This window comes from Anguilla rostrata, chromosome 12, assembly GCF_018555375.3.
Source record: "Anguilla rostrata isolate EN2019 chromosome 12, ASM1855537v3, whole genome shotgun sequence".
NCBI lineage: Eukaryota > Metazoa > Chordata > Actinopteri > Anguilliformes > Anguillidae > Anguilla > Anguilla rostrata.
Genome location: NC_057944.1, coordinates 11,329,693 through 11,347,519, shown reverse-complemented (window position 1 = coordinate 11,347,519; position 17,827 = coordinate 11,329,693). Strand labels below are relative to the sequence as shown.

At 39.7% G+C, this 17,827-nt stretch overlaps 1 protein-coding gene across 3 annotated transcripts in view; it reads left to right on the top strand.

Moving 5' to 3' along the window:
• Positions 1–17,827, top strand: part of LOC135236004 (protein CEPU-1-like) — a 258,438-nt gene that overhangs the window by 96,041 nt on the left and 144,570 nt on the right. The window lies entirely within an intron of this gene.

The following is a 17,827-nucleotide window of genomic DNA, read 5'->3' as shown; positions in this document are numbered from 1 at the left end:
GTCGTAGCACAAGTCTGCCCTTAAAGAGAGAGGTGCTGAGTGCCTAGCGACTGTCTGGCTATTTCGCCTGCCTTTAGCGTGCTCGGCGCAGACATAAAGGTTCTTTGTGCTGTCTTTGATCATTAGCCACATAGCGGGGGCTGATTGGCTATGTCTGAATCTGAGCCGGAGCCAATGATGTGTTAATGACACCTGAATCCTGGAGTTTGTGTCGCAATCTCTTTTCGTCTTCATTGTGTTATCTTCTCCCTCTGTTTCTTTTTCTTTCCATTCCCCCTATCTCTCCCCCACCTTTCACTCTTTCCTCTCTCCCTCTGTTCCTCCTCCCTTCCTGCCTCCCCCTGCCCTCTCCTTGTCTTCCTTTCCTTTTGATTTCTCCTATTCGTTTCTTATATTTTCCTTTATCTCTGAGATATATATGCAGTACAGAAGTAAATACATTTTTTTAAAATTTAAATTTCATACAAGACAAAAAAAAATTGGATTTATACTTTAAACCTTCAGGACAGAGCTGCAGATTCTAATGCTGACTCATTCTGCTTTGGGGAAGATTGATTCAAAACTGTAGGGTGAGAAGGTGAACATTTAGAGGAAGAGCTAGGCCCGTTCTATTAAATGTGAGAATTTGTTATTGGTTGCCAATTGTCTTCATAATTAACACTAAGAAAGCATAACACTGTGCATGCGTGTACCAAGCCAAGAAGACCAACCATCGAGTCCATTGTGTTTCAACATGTTGGGAAACTTAACTGAATAATTTATATTATGTAAATCTGAATATAAAATTTGCAGCAGTGATGTCACTCATAGGTGGATTAGGTATATCCAAATATATGCACCTAATACATTTTTGTGTAACAATCCTGAGGTTTAACAGCAAACTTTTTAAAATGCCAGTTAGCCAATGGCTCTCTGTGTCTGTCCTTGCATTATAGGGAGATATTGCAGTTGCTTACTTATGTAGCCGACGCTCAGTAGGCATTTTCCCAAAGATCTTCTCCCCTAATCCCGTAATTAAATCTCTGTTGAGCTATTAAAACCCACGTTTTATTCATTTTAGAAGTACTTCAGTGGAGCCAATAGAATCTTCAGCATTTTTCCTCCTGATAATTAAACCGTGGCAGTTATTGGTCAATGATAAACTGTGGCTTCGACTCATTTGGAGTTGTTTCAGTTGTATTGTTCGCACATCTTCTCCCCTCCATTTCTCTCTCGGATCTTGCTGAGACCGGATGCTAAGGTGCAAATAATGACTCAGTCTCGTCTCCTCTTGTGCATGCTCTTGCTTCACCGATGGCATCAGCAGTGCAGTCGTACTGACATCGGCATGCTGCTGAATTTTCACATGAACAAAGCAGCAAAATTCTAAATGAGGATATGATGCCAAATACAGATGTTGTATGATATTCAAGTTAGGATTTCTGTCCTAACTTTACTTGCATGTTTTTTTTTTTGAACATCTGAAAATCTTTCGATTCTATTACACCACTTAACTGCCAATATATACCATTAAGATATGAAGGCATCTTGAGGAAATGGAGGCAATTTAGAACTCTGAAATGTTGGTAAGTGGAAATGAATGATCAGCCTTTTCAAATTGAAGACAAAGGGAAAAGGCATACAAAAAATCACAAACCCAAACCAGTTTATAGAATATAATTAGTCTTTACTAACATTGCGGTAATCACCTTATTTGTAAAACATGTTACTATACTGTAATCTTAACGATAACCCTTAGCTTAGAGTTAACCATTAATTAAAGCAGTGGGTATCAGGTTCTCATTAGAACAGTACTTTTAGTATTCCTTTCTGAATTATGTGCATTTCAGCAACCCACTATTTTTGGCCTCGCCTTCATATCAAAAACATTTTTAATTATTCATTAATAGTGCAAGGTCATGCCTCTTGTCTACTTGTGATTGTATAGTGATAGTATTTTTCTTTATTTGGATTTTTGTTTTAGATGTTATAAATATAGTTGTGTTTTCAGGTACTTTCTTTTGTTACAATACAAATTTTAGTTTGTTAGGTTAACATTACACTTATTGATTATAAATGAGCCTCTCTGCCTTCTTGGTGATATGGAATTTTTGTGTTCCCGAGAGCACCATTGGTGTTCTCCGCTATTGTGCATTGCTGTGGAAATGTCCTATATATTATATAGTCATTATGGTTATATTTATATTATAAGTTATTGGTGAAAAGTGTACTGTATTTTGTTTTCATGGTGAATATATGATTTGGGCCAATTACATTGAGTACTTTCAGCAAAAATGTAATGTTCAGACCTCTTCATGCAAGCCCCCTAGTGGCCAGGATGCTGGTGTCCTGAGATTACTAAACTGAGATTTGGAGACGCTAAGGGACACCAGCATACACTGCTTACTTTTCGCTTCAGAGATCTTTTGTAGTTCCGCATATGTATTTTGTACACTTGTGTTCAACAAGTTTATGATCCAGGACGTGTAGTTTTACCTGTTACATATACGTGATCTCTCAGTATTTAATTTCAAACTAAAGAAGAACTTCATCAACTTTCACCAAGATAATTACACTTGTGGCACTTTATTTTTTTTTACCTAAATTATGAATACAATCTAATCTAAATTAGTCATGCAAATGGTACACGTATCCTGCTTCGTTTAAGCCATTTCCAAGTCTCTGTGATGCTCACATCTGGACTTAAAGCTTTAAATATAACCCCCCCATAAATAAGCGATTATTGCCCAAATTTGGCATCTGTGCAATGGGGTTAGTTAGATTACTCCATTCTGGTAGAATACAGGTTATTCTTGTTGTGTTTTTTTGAACGATCTCACATATTCCACTGATATGAAGCTTGATTCCAACTCCTACTGTCCAATTAACCCATGCCATGTCAGCTGTGTATGGAGTGCAATAGAGTAACTGTCTGCACATCCAGCTTGTTTTTAGGCCAGGTGCAGGATAAAAGTACATGTGAAGATTGAAGGAAATGGATACCCGCACACTGGATTACAGCTCCCAATACTTTATTGACTAAAATGCAACACTTCAACCCAACAGGGTGTTCATCAGGCAAAAATGAACACCCTGTTGGGTTGAAGTGTTGCATTTTAGTCAATAAAGTATTGGGAGCTGTAATCCAGTGTGCGGGTATCCATTTCCTTCAATCTTCACATGTACATTTATCCTGCACCTGGCCTAAAAACAAGCTGCATTGAGTTCCAGCAGCTGTGTGCTGTGATGATGGCTGAAAAAAATAAAGAAATACATTTATAAATGGTTCCTTATTATTATACACTGTTGCATTGCTGTCACATTTTAATAGCTGTAATGAACTGTCATGTAATTCCACTATTTAAAAGAAAGAATTTGCTTGCCGAGTATGCTTCATTTATGGATATGAAAAACAAGATTGTTCACATTGTTGTTAAAAGCTGTCTTGTGAAGTGCCTTGAGTATAGTATTTGAGCAAAATTTCTTTGTTTTCAAGTCACCATTGTTTTAAGGCACTCTAATGCCTATTGTAACTTAGTGATTGATGCTAATTTCCATGCATTATTCACATTACTATTTGAATACATTATAGCATAGTCTACAGGGTATTTTTTGTAATGCACAACACCGCAATGTAAATGAAAATGATTGAGAAGTATTCTAAGTACAATAATATTTTGAAACTCCACACAATCATATGTTCCCTGTGGACGTCTTGTGAATTTTGCAGTTGGTTCACAAGGCATCTAATGAGAAGCGTGACATACCCTGTCAATGGGAAGTAAGGTGATCTAGTCGGTTGTAAAACAGAAGCAGATGAAACTGAAAGTCGCAGGTGGCTGGTGTCTCCAGCTGCAATCATTCCGCTCAAACTGTGCAACTTTGCCTACAAAGAGTTAGATGCGTGGGGGCATTGTACACCTTTCCAGAAATGGTTTTGTGTTTCATGAGCTGTGACATGAGCCGTGAAACAAAAGCACAGGCATCCGTGGGCTCAGAAAAAAGAAGGAAAGAAAACCGTGAACCTCAGCCGGCTAGTTTTCCCTCTTCACTTTTTCGAGAGGAAGAACTGTCCTGGGTTCAATTTTATGAGCATTACGAACTCCAGACTTCTCTGTGGTGGTGAACCCCGCCCCCCGACCCTTCCCTTTATTTTGCTTGAATGCAATCTATTCATGCACTGTGACTGACAGACGGTTTGCTGTAAATCTGAAACAGTTAAAGATTTTTTCAAAGACTTTTTTTTAGAAAATGAAAATAATGATGTTGTGCTATCCTGTCTGTTCCTACTGGGACTCCACTTCACTTGATTATTTGTCTTTTGTACACAATAGACACCTTTCAAAAGGCAGCAGGTATTTTGCACAGCGTGCGTTTTCCTCCACTCAAAATTGTAGGGGTGCAATTAAAACAGTAACTGAAGCCAGTATAATAGCAGAAAAACAACTTTATCGGTAATCTGAAGGCACTACAATCACACTAGCACATCTGTATCTATAACTGGAGGCAGTGAATAAACTGTACTTATAACTATAGGCAGTACAACTGCAGTGACATACTGTGCCGTGAAAACGTATTGGCTGATTTTCTCTATTATTGCATATATGTCACCCTGGATGGTTCAGATCTTTAGACAGAACGTATTATTTGACAAAGGGAACCTGAGTAAACACAAAACACATTTTTTTTTAAAATTATTGTTTCATTTATTTAATGAAAAAAGTTATCAAACACACATATCACCCATGTGAAAATGTAATTGCCCCCTTCAACTTAATAGCTGGTTGCACCAGCTTTAGCTGCAATAACTACAATCAAACACTTCCTATAATTCACTCTTTCACATCACTGTGTGCTTACAGCACTCTTCTCTGCAAAGCTGCTTTAATTCAGACAAATTGGTAGGTTTTTCAGCATGAACTTCAGGTCCTGCCACAGCATCTCTACTGGGTTCAAGTCAGGACTACAACTAGGCCACTAAAAACTTTTCAGATGTGCTCTTGCTTTTGTGTTTTGGATCATAGTCTTGCTGCATAACGCAATTATTTGTCAGCTCACCGACATATGACTGCATGTTCTCCTTAAGAATTTACTGGTACAGAGCAGAATTTATGGTTCCTTCAATAAAGGCAAGTTGTCCAGGTCCCGAGGCAGCAAAGCATCCACACACCATCACACTGCCATCACCATGTTTGAATGTTGGCATGATGTTCTTACTGTGAAATGCTGTGTTTGCTTTACACCAGACATAATGGGACCCATGTTATTCAAAAAGTTCCACTTTTGAATTGGGGATCATCCAGGTGCTTTTTTTTGCAAATGTAAGACGAGCATTGATGTTCCTCTTGGTTAACAGTGGCTCCCACCTTGCTACTCTTCCATGAATCCTTTTGAATATGAATATCTTTGCCCAGTCTCTATCTTATTGAGTAGTCATGGACACTGATCATAGCTGAGGCTAGAGAGGCCTGCAGTTCTTTGCATGTTCTTCTGGGATATTTTGTGATCCTGGATAAGTTCTTGTTGCGTCCTTGGAGAAATTTTGGTAGGCCAACCACTCCTGAGAAGACTCACCACTGTTCCAAGTGTTTTCCATTCGGAGATAATGGCTCTCACTGGGGTTATGTGTAGTCCCAGAGCTTTAGAAATGGCTATGTAACCCTTCCAAGACATGATATATTTTAACACCTTTGTTACTCTTCTCTTCTGGAATTTCCTTTGATCGCAGTATAGTGTACTTGTAGAAATTTTGTGGTGCCTACTTCAGCGTGATAGTAAGGTTCAATATGAGTGAGGTTTCAAAGCAATTGTGTGTGTGTATATGTATTTGGGGGGTGGGGTGCAGGGACAGATTAGAGACAGACTCCTCTTTTTTTCTTCACCTGCAGATTTTTAAAAATCCTGAATTTCAGTTTTCTGTTGTGAGTTAAAGCACAGCATCAGTAACTGAAAGAAGGAGAAAATAAAGAACAGCTTGTCCTAGTTGTTCATAATTGTTATGGTTTTGCTTTTACCTTGATGGTAACAGTACCCTTAAGCGATATTTTTTTTTCTTTTTTTACTAACAGTCACTGGAGAAAGCAGCCCGAAGGTAGTCAGGTTTCTTTAGCAATTGACTCATCCCTAACTCCCCGACTGACTCACAAGTGCTATAACATTTGCCATTCCTGACTGAATGATTCACTGAGGGTGTTGTTACATTTGGCAACTGATTGCAAGCTTTTTGCCTGCTGATATGACACCTAGGTGTGAAATGAGGTGCAATGAATTAATCTGGTTTCTTAAGATTCGTTTAGTATCTTATAGATCATGAAAATATTATCACCTACTGTGATTTTGGTTTCAAAATAAATTTCTCAGCATGCAAATACGTCATTAAAAATCACCTCATTCCTTTGTGATAAAGCTATGCTCCCTGTAGAAACTAGCCCAGTGAGGGTAGATTGATTATTCTGTTGAAAACATTGGGCTTTCAAAAATTATAGAAAGCTTTTGGTTGCAGTTATTGCTATTAAAGGTGATGCAACCAGTTATTCGGTTTAAGGGGGGCAATTATATTTTCACGTGGGTGATATGGGTATTTGATAACTTTTTTCATGAAACAAATGAATGCATTTTAAAAATGTGTTTTGTGTTTACTCAGGTTCCATTTGTCTAATATTACATTTTTCTAAAAATCTGAAACCATCCAGTGTGAGAAATATGCAATGATAGAGGAAATCATGGAGGGGCCAAATACTTTTCCACGGCACTGCACATTAATAAAATTGAACATGGTTTAAAAACAAATAGACTCAATCACACAGTTCTTAGTGCAACCTTTCTATCTAATGATTTAAAAAATATAGGCTATATATTTGCATGGTCAAAGGCAGTGTTTTGCTTTGGTGTTCAGTAGTACTATTGATCATAATAAAAGTTTCATTGTACAAATAGGGTGATATACCTCAGATGCGTGTCATCTTCCCTCGAATATTTGCTTTACCCAATGGATTTTCATTTCCCATTAACTCCCATACAAACATAAGAAAGAAGCAGAAGAAACTGAAACCCACAGGTGGCTGTCTTGTGTCTCTTACTGCAATAATTGCACTCACACTGCGGAACTTTGCATACAAAAGAGTTAGATGTAGGGGGGGGCATTGTACTCCTGTCAGGAAATGGTTCTGCATCTCCTGAGTTGTGACATAAGAGCCATGGCATCAACAGTTTCAACAAAAAGAAGACAAGAAAACCATGAACCTCAGGCAGCCAGTTGTCTTTCTTCAGTTTTCGAGAGGAAGAACTGTCCTGGGTTCAAATTTAATGAGCCTCATGCATTCCATATTTTTTCTGTGGTGATGACCCCACCCCATCCCCCCACCTTTCCTTTCATTTTGTTGGAATGTAATCTAATAATTTACTGTGACTGTCCAGCTGTTTGCTGTCAATGTATGCTCACATACATTTTTTCTGCTGAAATGCGCCTCTGAAAACAAGTTATTACCTTTGAAGAAATAAAGAGTTTGAAATTGCTTATGTCTTACAAATGAATGCAGACAAAATATGTACAAGTACTATATATTAATTTCGAAAGCAATTTAATATGTGAAACTAAATGAATCACAAACATTTGTGTCGCAAATACTTTCACCCCTAAAAGCCATATTGCTGTTTCATGTATGGTGCCATTTAGTCTAATGCAATACTAATGAACAACCTCATAAAATGTAGTCATTGACCTATTTTTCAAAAGCTCCCTCAGTAGGGTCTTGAAATTATGCTGCATTTCCAAGATTCCGTTCTTCTGAGAACTGACTAGTCGTTCTTCATCAAAGATATGTAAATTATTACTGCTTGTAAATGCCTTTATGAATTTTGATTTGCATTCAAGTAACATGTACAATAATATCGCAAACAGCATGGAGTATAGATTATGCATGATTTCCGCAGGCAGTTTTGACGGCTTCCACAATTACAGGTAGAAATGCCTTGAAATTTTTTCATATTAGCACGGCTTAAGTAATTCTAGCTATGGGAAACAGAAATAATTGCTCAGACAACAAAAGTACTTTTTAGCAAATAATATCTTTTTCCATATCACTTTGCGGACCTTATATATATATATATTCCGTTTCATTCCATTTTGTAACACTTGAAATACTATGTAAGACATAATACTATTCAAACTACAGTAGTCTGATGTCTAGTGTGCTTCACTACCCAGATCTCATGCCACCCCACAGTCATTAGCTGCCCAAACAAATTTATCATCCTTCTTCATAACAGATCATGACTTACAACAGCATACTGCCTCTCCTATCTCTCATTCGCACAGGCACGCATACATGCATGCACGTTTAGTAATTTTGGCTTGCACTGTAGACAATGTGCAAAGCTCTATGGGGAGTCTCTTTATCTGTGAAGTTCTCTGTTTGAAACTTTGCCTGGAAGGCTTTTCTGAGATGCATGGAGGAACCCTGGTGCATTGTACATAAAGGGGTATAATCAGGTGTGGTATAATCACAGTCTTACCAGTGACTGGAACGGTCACACATGTTCCAAAGTGACACAGAGTTATTGTAAAAGCTGACTTGTAAAATGCCATTTTATCTAGGTTTTTCCTCTGTCTAGGAGGAGAGAGGGAGCATACATTTCCCATGAGGAAATAGGAACACAGATGCAGGGGAATCGTCAGTAATGCCAGAAACTAGCGTCTAATCATATGAAGTCAATAGTGCCGATCTCAGCCTTCCTGCTAATTAGCCAATATTATGAGCGCATGCATGGCCATCCTTGCAGAGCATGGTAAATTCACAGTAAATCTGGTTTCCCACTGTCATTTTCCAATTAACTCTGTAGGTCCTGTTCAATTTGCCATGGTCTCATTGAGCTTAGTGGAAGAAGGCTTTTCTTACTTAGTTTTTTAATTTATTTTTATTTAAAATCCACATATAAAGCCTCAGTTGCAAAAGTGTGAGAGCTGCAGTCATAATGTTGCTTTGGTGTGGCCTGTGCTGACTTCTAAGAGAAGGACAGGGACAGCTTGGTGGGCTGTGCAGGGGTTTGGACAGCCGTGGCATGCTGTGCTACCCTAACAGTAGGGTTTAGGACAGGCCTTGGTGTGGCCTGTGCTGACTTCTAAGAGAAGGGACAGGGGACAGACCTTTGGTGTGGCCTGTGCAGGGGGTTTAGGGACAGGCCTGTGGCATGGCCATGTGCTCACTCCTAACAGTAGGGGGTTTAGGGACAGGCCTGTGGCATGGCCTGTGCCACTCCCACAGTAGGGTTAGGACAGGCTGGGCATGGCCTGTGCTCACTCCTAACAGTAGGGGGTTTAGGGACAGGCCTGTGGCATGGCCTGTGCTCACTCCTAACAGTAGTGGGTTTAGGGACAGGCCTGTGGCATGGCCTGTGCTCACTCCTAACAGTAGGGGGTTTAGGACAGGCTGTGCAGCCTGTGCTCACTCCCAACGTGAGGATTTAGGGACAGGCCTGTGGCATGGCCTGTGCTCACTCCCAACAGTAGGGGGTTTAGGGACAGGCCTGTGGCATGGCCTGTGCTCCCTCCTAACAGCAGAGGGTTTAGGGACAGGCTCAGAGGCAGCAGTAGCAGGCAATGTTGCTCTGGTGTTCATGTGCAGATGTTTCGAATAGAGAGCAGAGGGGCTGTGCTCATAAGACGTGTGGCACAACGCTAGCCACCTGTCTACTCTAGGAAGCCTTGAGGTGGGGGGGGCATTGGAGGACGAGTGGGAGGGAGCAGATTAGGCACCAAGCTGAAAAGCCTGGAGAGGGAGCCTTTTGGGAAGGGCGGGACGGATGTCCCAGGAGGGGAGGGTAAAACGGAGGAGGTACAGAAGATCAGAATTAGAGAGACGGGACCAGATGGCTAATGGAGCAAAAGGGCTGCCAGGGGAATCAGCCTGAGCACGGGCGGCTCCACAAAGTGCAGCATGCGAATCAGCTTAAGTGTGGATCCTCAGAGCATAGCATGTGAATCAGGCAAAACACACGTCTGCAGATCACAGCTGGGGAATCGGCCTAAGGGCGGGTCTACGGAGCGTAGTGCGACACGTGAGGGAAAAAGCCTAGGTCTCGTTCGTTTTGGAGGAGAGCTTGCCGTCCACCAATATTCCCAGAGCCTAAAGCTGAGGAACAGCAATTCAGAGCGGATGAAGGAGTTAATCCAAACAACACCAAGGTAAGGCCACTTCCAGTCTCTAGTCCACAGGGACTTCCATCAGTTAATCCGTAGCGTTACAGTTTTATGCATTTAATTCCAGGCAATTAATTGAAAAATGTTCTTCCTAGCCTTTCAACACCAGTGGGCACTTGTGCACATTTTTATTTATTGAATTGATAAGATCCTCAATTAAAGTGCATTTGGCTTTTTAAATATCTTTACTGCCATTGACGGACACTTATTCAGAGCAATGTAGGGTGAAAACACACATTCTAAGATCAGGGATCAAAGTGCAGTAATGGCCTGTAAACTGATTTGGGAATCGTTACCTTTGGTAATCATACCCTTTCTGCTTTGGTATGGTTCAAGAATGTGGAGAAGGTTGGAGGATATGAAAACCTGAGAATGAAATGTGAAATGATATTTGCTGTTATAAGTGCTTTGGTGAGGAACCAATCAAAACAGATTTGTGCCTTTCCCTTCCTTGAAACCCATCACTTGCCTGTTATGCAGCTACAGAAAATATAAGTCCCTCTTCACAGGATATAGCATTACTACGAATATCAATGTTGAAGCTACACATACTTTATCCCTATGCAATCCATGAATTTTACTCACCATGACCACCACCACCAAATCTAAGTTCTCCATTTTCTACAAATTCTAGTCTGTCCTCAGCCCCTTCATGATTTACTAAAATGAACTTAATCACGTAAGGATAATCAATCTGTTCTGCATACCTATTAAATCATCAGATTGTAGGTTCTTGAGGTGCCCATTTTAGCTAAATCCAAATTATTGAGAACTACAAGCAACCTCTGAGTCGTCAATGACAGTATGTATTATAAATGCCATTTTTGTTATGAGTATCATTTCAAACTCCCCATGAGAAACTAATGTGCCAGCTAATTCTGTGAAAAAGGTTCATAAGCAGGGATCAGTTATTGCATAAACTGAAACTCTGGGCTAGAACTAAGATCATGCCAGATGTTATCAGAATAATGTAACGGATTACAATGTCATAACTGCACTAAAATATGCGTTGCTGAAGGGTTTAATGGGGGTTGGTCTTGCTTTCCATATCCTGCCTGCTCCAGGCTAGAAATAGCACATGATCAAAATATTTCATCCAAAAACATTAGCGTTCCTGGAAACACAGACTGAAACTTTTGGCAATGCTATTGCCTCTGCTAAATAATTGATGTGTGAATACCTTTGTTGTATATTGTTCAAAGTACATTTGATACAAAGAGAATGATACTCACATTTGGCCACAGAAGTTGTTCAGTTGCTATACTGCATGCTGTGCATGTTGTTTACAGTTCCACAACTGAGGTTTATGTTTTCTTTTTCTTTTTTTCAACCAACCAGATCTTTATGCCAGATTTGTACCAGAATGCAGTTTGCTTTCTGTAGAGAAAATAGAGAGTGGAAATTTTGTAGTATTTTGCATTTAGATCACTTCTTTTGTTGCCTGTTGAGGGATAAGCTCTGGTCATATCTTTACATCAAGCCATTTTTCCCGTCAGTCAGCATAGTTTGTGGGAAATAATTTCACAGGCCTCCACAGCTGAAATATGACTTTTTTCACAGATAATTGCTCAGTCTTCTCGAGAATATGATCGATAGCACATAATTAGTGAGGGATTTGAGCTCTGTTTTAATTAAAGATTTATCTGGGCTTTTAATATAATAATCAAGCTAGTTAGAGCATATTAAAAAATAATACCAATAGATGAAAAAAGACTAAATTAAAACCCATTCAAATGCATTCTGTTCTAAAGCGGTTATCCATTTTAGAGTCTGCCTTTTCATTGTGTGACATAATTAATTGCACTGATACCTGGCTGTAAATTAAAATAAACTGTGCAATTTTAGAGAAGTCGGCTTCCAGTCCTGTTTGAATCGATGGGGTTGATGACAACCTGCTCACGTACAAACAGAAAAATTCCATATTCGTCAAAAAGAAGACGAGAAGATTGAGCATGAAAATTTTCATTCATAATTTGGCTCTCCAGCTAGCATGCACATTTTGTTTCATGAAATAGTGCAGCTGGAATATTTATGAAGCATGTCATTGGTTTGAATGTTTTTTCTAGCACTGTTACAGGATTGTGCAATACTCATTTTGAATTAGACAGCATGAGAAGGAAGCATTTTTGTTAATGGATTCGGCTTAGACCATGAGATTTAAAATGCTGACTGACAGAATGCACAGATATAATTGAGATGGCAGGCATGCCATCCCGCCAAGTTACCTCTTGACGAGGCAGCATGCCCCATACCTGTACTTGCACATGGAGTTTGCCACTTTTCAGGGTTTTTCCTACAGAAATAACCACAGGGACCACAGATTCTCAGCCCTTAAAAAACATTAATTTATGTACCTCATATTTCTCACCTCATGTCAACAGATAGAATTCACAAACAACTACACACATCCATACAATAAAATCCCAAACTTGGGGTATTTTGCATTTTTTCTTCTTCCGCTGATTCTTCTTTTTCCTGCCGATTACATCATCACAAATACTCCAGGCCCACAAAGAATATGTCTCCCCATTGGACACATATATGTACATTCACACTCATACACACACCATTATGTACATCACAATGCCGGAGTGTCCAGTTGTGCAGTCTGTCCAGTCCACCGAATGGTTTCTGATCTCATCTGGTGCCAGTAGTTCAGACAGAAAAAGCCACTTATTACTACAAAGTACAGATTATGTACTAAAACTTTAAGTCTAAACATTATAGAAAAAACCATTATAGCAGGTTGGAAAATCCCGATATCACAAAAGGTAACATAAGGTAACAGGAAACCACAGCGAAAATCGTGGAAAAGTTCCGCAATTCTGAGGAGCGGCTGCCCGGAGCTTGAAGAGATGGCACAACCAGTAGGGAAGAGGATGCTGAACAAAGAGGTCTGTCTGGCGCGTGGGCTGTGATCACTGGGTGAACATCGGACGGCAGTACAGTACCATTTGCAGCTTGGGATGTTACTGTGAGTGATTTTAATCGAATGCGACCGGCCGACCCTTTGCTGCAGTAGCCGGTGAAGGGTGTTCAGAAGCGTTGCGGTGTGTGCGGGGTTGGACGGGCTGAAGACCAGGTGGGCAAATCCTCAGGGTTTCCAGTGTATTGCAAGGCCGGCGGCCCGCCGGGCCTAAATTGACCCCCCGCTGGGCCTAAGCATCGGGGATTTAAAAAAATAATATTTATGTATTTTTAAGATGTTTTTTAAACTGCAGTTACAGTGGGCGGCTCGGTTGGAAAGCTCACCAGCGACATCTGTTGGTTAAAACGTGAACGCACTATAGGAAAACAGCAGGTCTGTTCTTTACCCTCGTTGTGCATAGAGTGACGTTCAACACTTGATGCTTCCAACTATCACAAGCTAACAGTACCTAGCAAGGCACCATTTCTTTAGGAGGCTAACTAACCTCGTTACAAACTGTGTTATCACTTCATCTCGCCGGTAAGTACATTCTTTTTATATTAACTTAAGCAGTGTGGAGGTAACGTTAAACTAGTAGCATGAATGTAACGTTCGATACATTGTAACATTACATATTAATCGCCATCGAAATAACGACTTCACTTGTTTATTAATAACATTAGCTTGATGACATTGATGTGCACGACAACGTGGTCATTTAGCTAACTTAGCTAGCTAGCCCAACAGTCAGTAACACAGATACATAGATATTTTGTTGTTGTTGAAATGTGCCCAGCAAAGAGAGCAAACTTTTTTTTTTGTCAGTGACATTTCCTTCTGACATCTACGACGGCAATCGCAAACACGACATTTATTTAGCCCTTTTGTATAGCTATTTCCATGGATAAAATCACATTTATTATTATTATTATTGTTATTATTATTATTATTTATTGGTAAAAAACATTTACTTCATATCCAGGGAGATAGCCAACTACTTGCACGTTACATGACGTGTGTAGCCATTTAGTAATACGATCGAATTTCAGGCTAATAAATAATCCGTTAATCCAGGGAAATTGCTGAGTTGTCTTAGAATCTTTATCGCAACAGAATGTATCAAGGCTGGCAGCCCGGATCAAATTTGTTTTGCAATGCGCAGCTGTCCTAAAAACATGCTGGCTTCGATAACCGGAACTGATAAGCTCGGAGCCATACGATTCCAATGAATAGGACAACTTGGAACCGGTTCGCGATTCCGATCCCTATTTAAATGCGCCCAGCATTCCAAGGCTTGTTCTAAGATTCAGTAGCCAATCAGGACTTGAATACAAGTTTTTTGTAGAGTGCAAAAACTTTGATATTATTTTAATTATTATTTATTTTAATTTATTTTGTTGTTGTTGAAAACACAGCATTCCCAGTCTGTATATTGTTGTCAGATTCTTTGTAAGACTATGCTATGCTGTAAATAGTTGATTTTTTAACATGTGGTTCTATAAATGACTTATTTATGACAACATTCACATTACATAGTGATATTTTCAAATCTCCGGTCAGCTTTTAGCACTGACTTAATGTAGGGCCCAATGGAATCTGTGTTATAGCTTTTTTAAATTCTCAATTCCGCGATTCCGTCTGTGATTCTGTTATCACAGAAACTATAGGGCCCTACCTTAAAGCTGCCATCAGTCTGTCGCCGGCCCGTGCCGGGCCCCCATCAAAAAAGACACTTGGCCACCGGCACGGGCTGGGCCGCCGGCCCCCGTCAAAAGATACTTGCCACCGGGCCTAACAACTTTTCTGGGGGAAACCCTGAATTCTCCTTTGCTTGGTGACGCCGCAGCGACGCAGAGGGCCTGTGGGCCTGCGCTAGCACAGTCAAGATAAACGTAGCTTGAGAAACCTGGCATCATTCATTTCCTGTGTGTTCAAGTGCTAGAATGTGCATCTGATAAGCAAATATTTTCTTTTCCAGCAAACAACATAACAGTGCATTCATCTGGAAAATTGTTTTGTGGGGGATGTTTTTTGTAGATTTTTTTTGAATAACTGTTTTAAATCTTGGTGAACTCAGTGCTGTATTTCATTTTCACCAACACATTTTTATTTGATCATATGAAAGGACATAAGAATGTTCACTATTTAAGTGTATAGTATTTATTGTTTCAAAATTAGTCAGCACATTGCATTACAAAAATTTCAATTCCCTGTGTTATTTAAGCTTGCACTATAATGCTGCAATATCACATCATAGCATGGTCCATGGCATTAAAGAGACTACATTAACTTCCTCACAAACTGAATTTAACCAGCTGAGATTATGCTAATGCATTGCAATATTTTATTACCTTACATTGGTACTACGCTTTTTTGGGAATAGATTTCAGGTTTTATATAATGTACAACAAGTCACTGTAATTGGTAATCTACTGAACTTTCCTTCTGCCTTCTATTTAATTAAAATGTGCAAATAAAAAGGCTTTGATGGACTGGTGAGCTGTCCAGGGTGTATTCCTGCCGCCCCAATGCATGCTGGGATAGGCTCCAGCACCTCCCACAACCCTGACTGGGAATAAGCTGGTATAGAAAATGGATGGATGGATGGATGGATAGAAAGGCCACACTTTTAAAAATATCGAGAGCACATGTTATATTTTCAAAGTAGGCTTTAGAAAGAATATCTACATGGGAGTTTCACTCATTAAAACAATCTGTCAAGTATTTCAGAGTGGGAAATATTTTTTTAAATATAATTTTCTTTCCTGATAAACATTCACAAGCAGTATTGTCATTGCTCCACACCTCTTTCAAATCAATGTTCAGCATTTGTTTTTATTAGCTGATTTCATTTCGCAATAGGGAGAAAGCTAATATTCAGGTTGTTATATTAGCATTTTGAGGAATGTTACAGCTGCTCTGTTCCAGCAGCTTCTGTTTGTAAGTGTACGACCAGGATCATGTGCGCAGGCCATTTTATATTTAAATTCTGTAGATCACAAGAATTTGCCCTCAGTTGTGGAAATGGACTATATATAAAGTGTCATTTTTATTACAATTGTTTTTGGTAATATAATGAAAAATCACAGCTTAGCATGAAAATTATCCGCCTGTGTAATTTTCTTTTTCGGTTATGCTAATACTTCATTCTGAGGAATGAAATCCTATTTATTTCAGTTAAGGGCTATGCCTGTTGCATTGGCGTCCTGCTGATGAGACATGCATGCAGTGGAGAGGACAGACAATGAGAAACAGGAGGGAGCATTTCTGATGCATTGTGTTCAATGGTGCAGTCGCCCAGCTGAAACACTATTCTCCGGGTTGATACGAACAGTATGGAGGCGCTAAGGTACAATGCGGTTATATATAACGCAAGCCCCGTAACACTTGTGAGATAGACATATTTTTTTCTTGATTTGGCTCTGGTCTCCATCATTTTCGATTATTTAATCAAACAGTTTGTGAGGGTTAAAGTGCACGTTCCGGGCTTTTATTAAAGGGTGTTATTCCTGGCTCACAAAAGGGCTTAGTTGGTGGCTTTGTGTGACTGCATTCATTCAGACTTTAATGCCACCATCAACTGAACATGCCGTCTCCCTATATTTATCTGTATTTAGAATGTAAAGGTCTGGTCTTAAAGGGTCCACCACAATGCATTGAGATGTAGGCTATAAAAAATGAAATGCCTGATAAAAAAAATATAAAGTTTGAACAAATTAAATATTTGTTGAAGGGTTACATATTGTAAGTGGTGGAACTGGTGGTGATATTGGGTGGGGGGTTTGGATATACAGTGTACAGCCTGTAGAATGTAAACCTCACTCATATTGAACCTTAACATCAGAATGAAGTAGTCACCACAAAGTTTCTACTAGTACATTACGCCCTGATCAAGGAAATTCCAGAATAGATGAGAAAAATATTGTTAAAATAGAACAGTCTGGAAAGGGTTACAAAGCCATTTCTAAGGCCCTGGGACTCTGAACCACAGTGACAGCCTTATCTGCAAATGAAGAACATTTGGAACTGCGGTGAATCCTCCCAGGAGTGGCTGGCCAGCCAAAATTGATCCAAGGGTGCAACGACAACTTACCCAGGAAGTCACCGAAGATTCCAAAAGAACATCCAGGCCTCTCTTGTCTCAGCTAAGATCAGTGTTCATGATTCTACGCTAAGAAAGAAACTGAGTAAAAATGAAATTCGTGGGAGAGTAGCATGGTGGAAACCACTGCTAACCAAGAGAAGCATCAATGCTCATCTCACATTTGTAAAAAAAAAGCACCCGGATGATCCCCAAGCCTTTTGAGATAATGTTCTATGGACAGATGAGTCAAAAGTGGAACGACATGGATCCCATTATGTCTGGCGTAAAGCGAATACAGCACTTCACAATAAGAACATCATACCAACAGTCAAACATGGTGGTGGTGTGATGGTGTGAGGATGCTTTGCTGCCTAGGCACCTGGACGACTTGCCTTTATTGAAGGAACCATGAATTTTTCTCTGTACTAGTAAATTCTTAAGGAGATCATGCAGGCATCTGTCTGTGAGATTAAGCGTAATTGGGTTATGCAGCAAGACAATGATCCAAAACACAAAAGCAAGCGTAAATCTGAAAGTTTTGCAGAGGCCTAGTCAAAGTCCTGACTTGAATCCAATAGAGATGCTGTGGCAGGAACTGAGACGAGCGCTTCATGCTCAAAAACTTACCAATTTGTCCAAATTAAAGCAGTTCTGCAGA